Raw genomic sequence first — 12,771 nt, forward strand, 5'->3', positions numbered from 1 at the left:
ATAATAGAATCATAGGGTGTCAGAGCTAGAAGAGACCTTAGAGAGTATCTAAATTCATCCCTCTTGTTTTACAGATAAGGCAACTGAGGCTGAAAGGTGAAATGATTTGTTCAAAGCTATATAGCTAATTAGTGATAGCCCAGACTGGGACATAGTTTGAAGGTGAAAAACTTCAAGCTACCTCTCCAGGGAGGTCTCAAATGTTTATTTTTTATTGTATACCATAACCTTCACTGCATATTAAATGATACTTTATAAGTAATACAATAGGACAATCTTAAATACATATAGCTTCAAATTGTACAATACTGCATTAATGTTTGGGCGGTAAGATTCTATTTTGAAGTCTAAAGTTTGCAGAAATGCATATAGATTTTTTGGCATTTATTACATTCTTGTGTATCATTGATGCAACATTTAAAATTACTATATATTTTGTCATTCTGTCTATACTTAGCAACAAATTTGCATTTTTTATTTGATGTAACAAAGGCTTTAATGTAATTTTTGTTAGAAGAGTTTGCATTTTTTTCATTACTGTTATACTTTATCTAACCTGACAAAATGACTGATTCTTATGTCATTGTATTAGTGTTGTGAATAATCATGTGAAATGTGTGAGAGAGAGTACTATATTTGTGAATATAATTTTATGGCTGTTTTCATTTAGTAGAAACCTTTCCATCAGTATGGAAAACTAAGAAAATTGCTTTCTACTGTAAAATCTGGCAGTCATCATAGATTAAAGCTTATTTTTCTGTGAATAAAACTTATTCAATAAAGCCGTATTCTTTAAAATGATATCTTATTACTTAGTTTCATTTTCTCAGAAGAAAATAAAATACTTAAAAATACTAAAATGTAACCTCCTAAATATATCCTATGCCATTGGGCCAGGCAATAAGGTACACATCAAGTCAGATCATATTTAAAAAAAAAAAAAGACATCTGCTTTCACATTAATTTATAGAATTCTATAAGTGCATGAAAAGTTAATTTTTAACATGTGTAAAAATATCAACCCCCCCCTCCCCACAAAGATTGGCCTGGTTGACTCAAGATATAGTATAGTCACCATAACAAGGCTTGAACAAGCAAGAGACCTAAGAAGCCACTGCCCGTTTGAGGCAGGCAGCAGAGAAGGATTTTTGTGAGTCTGTAGAGGCAGCTGCCCAGAGAGTTTCAGAAGCTACAAGCAAATCTGGTGGAATAAAAAGTGAGGGAATAAAGGATCTTTAAAGAGAGAGAGAAATTTATAAGAGGGCTATTTCCCCTACCCCTGCCTGCCCACAATGGAAGTTCCTAAATTGAGATTTGTATTTCAGGCCTAGTCTGTATAGTGACTGATTACTGAATCCTTGACTATGTTATCACTCTTATCTGAGATATACCATTAAGACTTTGTTTTAAATGCAGTCCACATTTAGTACCTGTCAACTACACTTTCAATGAATATTGATGAAGATGTGAATTTTCAAAGCTTTCTCTTACAGAAATTTTCAAACTTACATAAAAGTAGAAAGGGAAATATAATGAGCCCCATGGTAATCATCATTCAGCTTCAACAAATAACATTTTGCCAGTCTTGTTTCATCTAGGACTCTCCCTCCCTTTATTTATTTATTTTTAGATTTAATTTATTTATTTATTGCTGATACATTCTAGAATAAATCCTAGACATTATATTATTTCTCCTGTAATTACCTTGTTACATACCTATACCAGATTAGAACATTTTTTAAATTGTGAATTTTTAGCACCGCTATTACTGCTAAATTTTAATGGACATCTAAATAAGAATTAAAGGCAACTTTATTCCCCCTTTCACCCTATTTGAAGATTAAGGTAAATAAACCCCCTCAAAACTGATACTATCATTTAAAAAATGCTTTTAGGGAGTTCCCTGGGCATCCAGTGGTTAAGACTCAGCGCTTTCACTGCCGTGGCCCGGATTCAGTCCCTGGTCGGGGAGCTAAAGATCCCACAAGCCACGTGGTGCAGCCAAAAAGAAAAAAAAAATTTAAATGATAGTCTCACTATTTCATTTGTAGTTTGCTTATAGATTGTAGAGTAAATGTGGTGCCTATTAAAAGTTGATAGGCTAACTTGCAACATGGATGGACCTAGAGAGTATTATACTTAGTGAAATAAGTCAGAGAAAGACAAATACTGTATGATATCACGTATTTGTGGAATCTAAAAAATAAAACTAATATATAACAAACAGATTCACAAATACAGAGAACAAACTAGGGGTGAGGGAGCAGGTAAGGGACAAGATAGGGGTATGGGATTAAGAGATACAAACTACTATGTATAAAATAAGCAACAAGGATATATTATACAGCACAGGGAAATATAGCCATTATTTTGTAATAACTTTAAATGGAGTATAATCTAAAAATATTGAATCATGGTGTTGTACACCTGAAACTAATAAAATATTGTAAATCCACCAAACTTCTATTTAAAATTTTTAAAATTAAAAAAAATAAAGGTAGGCTAACTGCATGGTGTATGGATACCTAGTGGTTCTCAAAGTGTGGTCTGGGGACCAGCAGCACCTGCATCACCTGGGAACTTGTCAGAAATACAAATTGTTGGGCCCCAACCTAAACCTAGTGAATCAGAAACTCTGGGGTATAACACAGCAGTCGGTGTTTTAACAAACCCTCTAGGTGGTTCTGATACAGGCTAAAGTTTGAAAACCACTGGCATATGGTATGGGGTCCAAATCCAGAGATAACTAAATGGCTGAAACCTGTAAGTTAAATTGATGTAGCTCTCTGCAGATGACTGTCATCCTTAACCTTTCTTCTCCTTGTAACTCATTGCTGATCCAGTCCTGTATTTTCTCCTGCTACCAAAATGCGAAGACTTAAAATGCAACATCCTGAAAATCACTTCTGATTCCACTTTTCAACAAAATTTTCTTGCATACAGTACTCTTTGAATTTGATAATGAAAATCATTCTTCAGCCCCTACACTGCCAAGTTCAGAATAGCCTCACATTGCTCATTGCCATTAAACTGTCCTCCAATCAAGCAGTGAAAGGGTTAAGTATTTGAAGTCTCACTTACAAGCACTAGTGTGACAGCAATTAGTTGAAATTGTACAGAACAGACCTGCACTTCTAGAAAGAGCCAAAGCTTCAGTGAAATGTGAGCAGTTAATCTACAAATGATAGAGTTGGAAGTGGTCAGCCTCTCTAATTCATAATAAGTAGCAGTTCTGAATTCTTTTTTTAGGTCTGAAATTTTTAAAGTGTGGCACAAAAGAAAATTCTTGTAGTGGTTTTAGGTCTCTAAAGGTCTTCAGAGTTGCATAAATCCACACTAAGGTCAATATTGGTCTCTAACTGTATCCAAAATAAAAATCTTAAGGTAGATAAAGGCTAGATGAAAGTCAGACTTAGTTTTCTTTTATTTTCCTGCAAACTACTAATTTGCTTATAACAAACACTTCCATAACCTAGCCATTTGGCTTTGTATAGATTTGGTCTGTTTAGAGTTTTTTTTTCCAATCTTATTCTGTTTAATTTGATATTTCCAAGACCCTATATGCACCATAACTAGTGACTACAGCATAAGAAATCTTTTGCACGGGCCTATGCTTGTTAACTTTAGGCTTATGAATAAATAGTAGAAGAATACTGGTTCAAAACAAATAAGGAATAAGAACCCCAAGAGAAACCAAACTTTATTTCCCCCTTTTATTTTCCCAGAAGAATTTAAATATTCAAAAAAAGACTAGGGTATAATTAATTGAGGTAATAGTACTTAAACAATGATCTTGCTTCAAAATCTACTTCTTGTTTCAGAGAATTTTATGTTTCAAAAATATTTTTTACATGCAAAATTATAAATGTCCATTTGTTACAAAAACTTTTGAGCTTTTTTTTAAAGTCTGTGTTGTGTTTTAACTTTATTTCGTTACTAGGTACTAGGGATTTCTTTTGAATTCCATTAGCTTAAATAAGGGGCTTTGCATTTTTGGCTAAAGCATCAAAAATGTATTTTCTCATTAAATATTGGAATTTTGTTTGGCAGTGATTAGGCTCTCCTTCTGCCAGATTACTGACAATTGGATTGAGGAAGGAAAAAAGAACACACGAGTATGTTCATGAACAATTACTGATGTTTCAGAGGAACTTAAGTTGAAAACAAAGACCCCAAATTTCCCCCGTAAAATTAATCTGAAGTGGAGAAAAACTTGCTAAAAATTATTTTATTTTTCATTAAATAAACATTGTGCAGGGATTTCCTAGCAGAAATTTAACAAAGGCCTGTGTAAATCATTAAGAGAATGACCTGACTCACCTGGAAAAACTTGTTTTTCTTTCACCTAGATTTTTGTTTGTTATTTGACTACTAAAAAGAATGTACTGTACTTATGCCTTTCTTGGTTTTCTACTGTAAATATTTCAGATACATTATGTTCTTATAGCTCATATAAGATGTAAAGGACTTCCTTGGTGGCATAGTGGTTAAGAATCCGCCTGCCAATGCAGGGGACACGGGTTTGATCCCTGGCTTGGGAAGATCCCACATGCTGCGGAGCAACTAAGCCCGTGCGCCACAACTACTGAGCCTGCGCTCTAGAGCCCACGAGCCACAACTACTGAGCCCACGTGCCTAGAGCCCGTGCTCCGCAACAAGAGAAGCCACCTCAATGAGAAGCCTGTGCACCGCAACGAAGAGTAGCCCCCACTTGCCGCAACTAGAGAAAGCCTGCGCACAGCAACGAAGACCCAATGCAGCCAAAAAAAATTTTTTTTAATAAAATAAATAAATTTTAAAAAAAGAATTAAGTAAAAAGACCTATACTTAGTATGAGTTATAAATCAATATATGGTCATTTATATGTAACGAAATGTAACAAAAATATTAATACATGGGGATAAGTATCCCTGCTCCACCTACCTCAGAGGATTGTTGCAAGGATCATATGAGTAAATGTACATGAAAGAGCTTCAAACAGTATAAACTATATAAGCCCAAGGAATCATTCCTCTAATTAGAGTTTACTAATTATGGGTTAGTTTCATACAAAATGAAACAGTTGTGGACCAGTATCTGATTAATCAAGGATGTATAGTGATGAAATTCACTTATACAGTTTCTTGGCCATTTCCGTGGCTCTCAAAATCCTTTACATACATTATCTCTTTGCCTTCCACTCTCTACATGGTTACTCCTGTGTTTAAATCAGAAGTGTATGGGTAATGGCACAGAGATAATTGGAGAAATTGTTGCTGTACAATTGTGGAAATTGTGTTCATAAACCCTGCCATTCAAGTGGCCCTTAAATAGATTTACTTGGGCAGTCAGGCCAGCTCTGTTTTCTAACATATGAAAATAAGACTATATGAAACAGATAAATTCAGGGAGGATAAAATAATTGGTCTGGTACTCTTGCACTATGCTGTTGTGTCTCTCATTCATTATAGTCACAGCACCTCTATAATTTACAGCTGAAGAACCCCAGACATAGAGGTTACCTGACTCACCTAAATCATATGGTGAATCACGAGTCGAGCTGTTCTTATAGGCAGTGAATATGTTTCTGGCTAATTTTTGGCATGAATTAGCTAAATTGGCTGCCTCACTGTCTGAACTTTGAGTGTATATGTCCAAATCCAGGCTTTTTTTTGTACAGCAAGACCTGGCTGTCCATGTGATACCAAACCACAAAGCCAAATAGAAGTAATAAATAGGTATATGTGGTCCTTAGCATGTCTACTCAACTAGAATTGAAAAATTAAAGTAATTCTAAAAAACAAAATTGATTAACTATGTTTCTGATCTTAAGAATTTGGAAATGAGGAAGAGAATGTTTCACTATGTTGCCAAGACAAACCTTGGAGGTCAGGAACCATGTCTTCCTAATCACTGTGTTCCCAATGACTAGCATGCTGTCTAGTCCATTAATAAGCAGAGTTAATTTTTTCAATACATAGATGTATGAGTGAAGGAATGAAAGAACAAATTAGTAAATGAACGGAGTGGGAAAGCCTCATCTAAAAGTTGTGCATTGACAAGTATAATACAATTTGGAATCAATACTGACTTTCTACAAATTTCATTTTTGTTTTTTTAATGCACCAACATTAAACACCTACTATGTACCAGGCTCTGTGCTAGATGCTAGGGAGTCCATTCTATCACTGAAGGGCAATGGGAACTGTATCTAATTCAAACTTTGGGGAGGGTGTTGGGGGGCAGTATTCTGGAGTACGGGGCCCTTGCAGTAGTCAAGGAGGTGGTGGAAGGGATTTCTGCCTAGGAGAGAAGCATGTGCAGAGCTCAGAATCAAGAAAGTCTGACATATCTGAAGACTAAAAATGGAGGTTTTGAATGAGAGGTCTAAAGGCATTTGCTGGGAATCCTCAAGGCCATTTTGTGTGTGCTAGGTCTCCTTGGGTACAAATTTTGGATCAGTTTGGTTTTCTTTCCCCCTACAGATTAGAGAAATTCAAGATGGTATGACGGGTTTTGAATTTCTGAGCACGAAACCGGTAAGTTTTTTCTAAAGCAGGTTTTGTGAGGTATGTTGGGGTATAAAGGAAAGGATATTCACTCACCAAGCAACCATCACCTTTTCTAAGCCTTTGCTGAGGCTGGACGGTATATACAAGGCTCACACAAGTTTCTTTTTATTTGAAATATATATTCAAATTAAGCCACCTTGTTTAATACGTTTAATGAAACCTTGTTTCACTTCATCGTTGACCTCCACCAGTGTCTCTTAATCCTATTTAATCATACCAACAGTGTGTATTAATTGCTTGCAGTGTACACAGAAATTCTGGGAGATAAGTGATAGAAGAAAGTAACACCCAGGCTGGGTCCTTCCTGCAGTTTATAGTCTTGGTAGCAGAAAGAGATTTACATTCATCATTCACAAGGTATTCCCCCATTCCAAACATAATGCAGCGGCCATTGGTAACCACGGTGTTGTTTAACTCAAAACAAATCAAAGGAACAAAAGAGTGTAAATATAGTGTGATACAGAGCTAGATTGTGTGGTATAGACTAACATTATTACAGGAACAAAGAAGGACAAATGAGGGTGTGGCCCAATAATTGGAGCAGGTTTCATCAGAGTGGTGCGACCAAAGCTACAGGACCTGAGATTGTTGAAGGCTGTTCAGATACTAAAATTTTATGATTGTATGTGATATATTTGTTGTTGTTGTTGTTTTGTTTTGTTTTCTATGCAAGGTTAATGGAGGACAAAAGTACCCACTTGGGCTGTTATGCTATAGGCTTCTGTGTGTGTTCTGGCATGTGTCTTGAATAATATTTTAATATATTTCCATACACATTCCATTAAATAATGACTCTTTGAACAGCATTTCATCTTAAAAGGAATTCAGCCTCCATTGCTTCTAAGGAAAAATTAGAAGCCAAAATTCCCTCAAAGTCCTGCTCAAGCATTCCCTCTTCATTGGGAAATGGTCAATTAATTCAAATAACACATCAGGAACGGGAGCAACTCAGCAGGTGATTCATGGTGTGATTGAAAGGGCCTGGTACCCTTTCTATGACAGTTTCTTCATCTGTCTGTAGGAAATAATGGTCTCACAGAGGTGTTATGAAAAATAATTAAAGTTGGTAATGTGCTTTGAGATCCATGGATGAACTGCGCTTTCAAAGTGCATAATTACACACCACAGTGAGTCTCTCAGGCTGGTTTCCTCTACTCAGTCTTTCATAGGTATTTAAAATGACCCAGTTCAGGTAGGTTTTCCTTGTTCTCAAGTTGCTACTACATTTTTTAGCCACTGATACCAGTCGCCTTTAAAATGTTTAGAATACAACCCACAGTAGCAGTAAAGACCACTAATCCTTTGGCTTTAGGATTCTTAAAGTCTTTTCTTTGGGGGAGCTTAGTTTTCCAGATCACCCTCTACCTTCACTCTCAATCTTTCCACTTCAGTTGGCTCACTTATCTCCTCTCTGACGCCAGTCCCAACAGATTGTAAAAGATCAGCTCAGTGGCTTCACTGAAACCAAACAGGAGGTCCCTCTTTGCTTTGCTTAATACTTGATAATTTCTTCTTTGCTGTTCTTATTCCTCTTCTTTCCCTCCTCCCCTCTCCCCCATTTTAATTGGCCTGTTGGAAACACCCAGCAGGTGAAATTCTTTAGATGACTCCACAGCAGGAGAAGAAAAGAGATGCTGAAATCCAAATGTTGAGTTGTTGAGTGGGGGGAGGAAAGAGGCTAGGATTGGCCAAGCAGAAAACAAGAGGGGAGATGGGAGCAAGATGTTGTGACAACATCCAAGTCTATCTGGGTAGTAAGGGGAAACCTAGAACAACAAAACCAACTGAGAACACATGAGAAAAGAACCATTGACCCCTAACCTGGGCAGCCTTCCCACAAACTCCTTTTGCCATTTTGCCATTTGAGAGAAGGAAGCAAGAGAACGTGGTATTGCTCCGCATCACAGGAAAAACAACGTCAAGCGTATATTTCGTAATGCCCTTGGATTCACAGTGACATCTTTATGTTCAAAGGAAAGCACACTTCTTCTGAACGTTTGGTTCCAAGATGGAATATGAAATGGAATCTGAGACTATGAGTATAAATCAAGCTTTTCTTAAGCGCCTTTTGAATTCTGTCATTTATCAATATGTGTTACAATTTCAACATCTGAATCTCGGGCAAAAGCTTTCCTTCATTCCCCCCAACCCCAATGTTCTGTCTGCACTGCCTGGTGGGGGGAGGGGGCAGAGTTTCCTTTAATAGAAACCACTGCCTGAAGCAGTGCCCATGCTGAAGGGTTTCAGTTACCGTCACTAAATTAGAACTTTACCAGAGTAAAATATCCAGAGACTGGGTCAATTTTACTCTTTTACTTTGCTGGTAGGAAATATTTTCCTTCAAATGGAGTAAAAAACGCAAAGAGGGCTTTTACCGTTCTTGAAATACTGTAGCACTGCATATGCTTCTCACTCTAAGTGCAGAAAACTTTTGAAAAGTATCTATTTATATAACATTTTGGAAATGACGAAATGTAAGAAATGGAGGACGGATTAGTGGTTGCCACTAATCTGACCGCCTAGCCAGTGCTTTTCCAAAAAAGGGACGTGTAAGAAACAAGATGTAAAGGTCACTGAACTAAAAATCAAAAGAAATAGATTTTATTAGTAGCTCTGCCATTGTATGTTTTGAAAAGATACAAAATACAGACTTTTTTTTATATAATGAGAAGGGGAGATCAGAGGGAGGTGGGTGTGGTTATAAAAAGGCAACTTGAGGAATCCTTGTGGTGTGGAACTGTTCTGTATCTTGACTGTGGTGGTAGATACATGAATCTACACGGGTGATAAAATTGTATATAAATTAATACAAACATGCATGCATGCACACACAAACACACGTACACAAATTAGTACAATTAAAACTGAGGAAATCAGAATAAGACCAGTGGATTGCATCAATGTCAATATTCCATTGGGATATAATACTACAGTTTTACAAGATGTTAACACTGGGAAGACCTGGGCAAAGTGTACAAGGGATCTCTCTGTATTATTTCTTATAATTGTAGGCAAGTCTACAATTATCACAATAAAATTTTCAATTTTAAAATAGTTAACCAGGTCTTTTCTAGGCCCCACTCAAATAGCATAGGCAAAGAGACTACCCATGGCTGAGATAAAGAGAAGAAAGCTGGACCCTGAAGACTGACTGACCCAGAACCAGAGTTTGATAAATCAGAAAAGAAGAAAAAAAGGTTTTTGGTTACAACTTAACATTCCATGTAAAGGATTTAGTTTACAAATTAGTAAAAAAGATGCTGAATTGTACAATATTTATTTCTCTTTAAAGTTGGTCTAGGGCTTCCCTGGTGGCACAGTGGTTAAGAATCCGCCTGCCAATGCTGGGGACACGGGTTCGAGCCCTGGTCCGGGAAGATCCCACATGCCGCGGAGCAACTAAGCCCGTGCGCCACAACTACTGAGCCTGCGCTCTAGAGCCTGTGAGCCACAACTACTGAACCCATGTGCCACAACTACTGAAGCCTGCGTGCCTACAGCCTGTGCTCCGCAACAAAGAGAAGCCACTGCAATGAGAAGCCTGTGCACCGCAACGAAGAGTAGCCCCCGCTCGCCACAAATGGAGAAAGCCTGCACGCAGCAACACAGACCCAACACATCCAAAAATAAATAAATAAAATAAATAAATTTTTAAAAAAATTTTAAAAAAAGAAATGGTAAAATTTATTTATTTTTGTTTTTTTTTAAAGTTACTTGTTTTTTTTTTTTTAATTTTATTTATTTATTTATTTATGGCCGTGTTGGGTCTTCGTTTCTGTACGAGGGCTTTCTCCAGTTGCGGCAATCGGGGGCCACTCTTCATCGCGGTGTGCGGGCCTCTCACTATCGCGGCCTCTCTTGTTGCGGAGCACAGGCTCCAGACGCGCAGGCTCAGCAATTGTGGCTCACGGGCCTAGTCGCTCCGCAGCATGTGGGATCTTCCCAGACCAGGGCTCGAACCCGTGTCCCCTGCATTGGCAGGCAGATTCTCAACCACTGCGCCACCAGGGAAGCCCGGTAAAATTTATTAAAGAAGAAAAAGACAAAGTTGGTCTAAGATATGAACTTTAAAATACAACTGTAATGGGGATATATATATGTATATGTATAGCTGATTCACTTTGTTATAAAGCAGAAACTAACACACCATTGTAAAGCAGCTATACTCCAATAAAGATGTTTAAAAAAAAATAAGTAAGATAAAAAGATGTAATGTACAGCACAGGGAATATAGCCAAAATTTTATAATAACTATAAATGGAGTATAATCTATAAAAATAATGAATCACTATGTTGTACACCTGATACTAATATAATTTGTCCATTTTACTTCAATAAAAATATAAATTAAAAATAAATACAACTGTAGAGGGAGATCAGCTCGGTGCTTTGTGACCACCTAGAGGGATGGGATAGGGAGGGTGGGAGGGAGGCTCAAGAGGGATGGGATATGGGGATATATGTATACATATAGCTGATTCACTTTGTTATACAGCAGAAACTAACACAACAATGTAAAGCAATTATACTCCAATAAAGATGTTAAAAAAAACAACAACTGTAGACAAGGACTTACTGTATAGCACAGGGAACTATATTCAATATCTTGTAATAACCCATAACGGAAAAGAATCTGAAAAAGAACATATTTTATATATATATGTATAAATGAATCACTTTGCTATATACCTGAAACACTGTAAATCAACTATACTTCAAGTAAAAAAAACAAATAACTGTACCTCCTAATGCCTATTTAATTCTTTTATTATAGAATTCTATTTTTATGAATAAGGGTGAGGAAATCATGCTGATGTCTGGGCAGAAATTTGTCTTAACCCAGGTGCCATCACTGTGAAATGACTGCTTCAGATTTGTTTGGAGAAATGAATAAATCTTATAAAGGTTAAATTTTCACACTAAGAGTATCAAGTGTCAGCAAATGTAGATACAGATTTTTTTTTTGGAAATGAAGAAAAATATTTAGTCTAGGTTTTGAATATATATTTGAACCAAAAAGGTAGCAGTAGATAAGACCAAAGTGAGATGCAAAAGACTCTAGTTGTAGCCACTGATATTCTCAGTTAGATAATTATTATCCTGAGGGAATGAAAGGGGAAAAACCAGCTTAGCCCATCTGTTTAAGTATTAAAAGATTCTCCAATTAAATTATCCTGTGTGAGTCAATAATGAGGTAATTCAGATAGAATCAAACTAATAAACACCTTGATATAGAACTGAAAAGAATTCCGGGTCAAAGTCAAATCTCTGCCTAGTATCCTATTGGTATAATATGCAAGACTAGGTGTGGCTGAACAATAATGAATAATGTATATGCTGGAAGTCCAACTACTGTATGGATATTCCTGGCCTATAACAGCATTCTTTCAAACAACATCCTGAAGGCTCAACAGGATGATATTTTCCATCCCCACAAAGACGAAGGATATCATCCAAGCAAAAAGGAAAATAATTTCCTGGAGGCTGAGTTAGGGATCTCAGCACCAGCGTGGAATAGGAGAGAGCTCATAACTTAGCAGACACAAGATCAAGATTACCACATTGGGGAAAACATGGGAGAAAGGGAAGGGCTGCTCTCCTAGAGGTTTGCAAAGACACGGCAAAATGGAACTGTCAGCTAGGTACACTATAAAAGAATTAAAGGGCTATACAGTGATTTCTAATGAGCCAGAAAAGAAACTGGGTGGAGGGAATTGAAAAACAGTATTCTTGAAAGCAAAAAGGGGGAAAGAAGCAATGAAGAGCTCCAGATCCAGAGGCTGTGAATATTAGCACAGAACTGATTCCAAGACCTCCAAATGCCTGGGAAATTATACATGAATGAACCGGTCCTAGGCTGTAAGAAGAAAGTGAAAGAAAAATAATAAGAACTTAAAAATGAGGATTTCAGAAAAGTATGACATAGTAACTGAAAAAGGAGTCTGGCCATATGTAATTTGGCTTTTTTGGCGCAAAGTTTACTTTGACATTCAAGTATTCCAGGTGGTCTCTTACCAAATCTGGTGGCATTAAGCCAATCACAGTTTCATGGCCACTTAAAAACCTAGAGTCTATTATTTCAGAAACATATAAAGGATCTTGATGGCAATTCTTTCTGTAAATACAGTATTGTCTTAGATAATAATAATTATATGAAAACCTCTCCTTCTTTTCTGGGGCTAAGCATGCTGTATTGTAATCTACTGCCTGTCAATTTCAC

The sequence above is a fragment of the Eubalaena glacialis genome, chromosome X (genome assembly GCF_028564815.1).
Source record: "Eubalaena glacialis isolate mEubGla1 chromosome X, mEubGla1.1.hap2.+ XY, whole genome shotgun sequence".
Taxonomy (NCBI): domain Eukaryota; kingdom Metazoa; phylum Chordata; class Mammalia; order Artiodactyla; family Balaenidae; genus Eubalaena; species Eubalaena glacialis.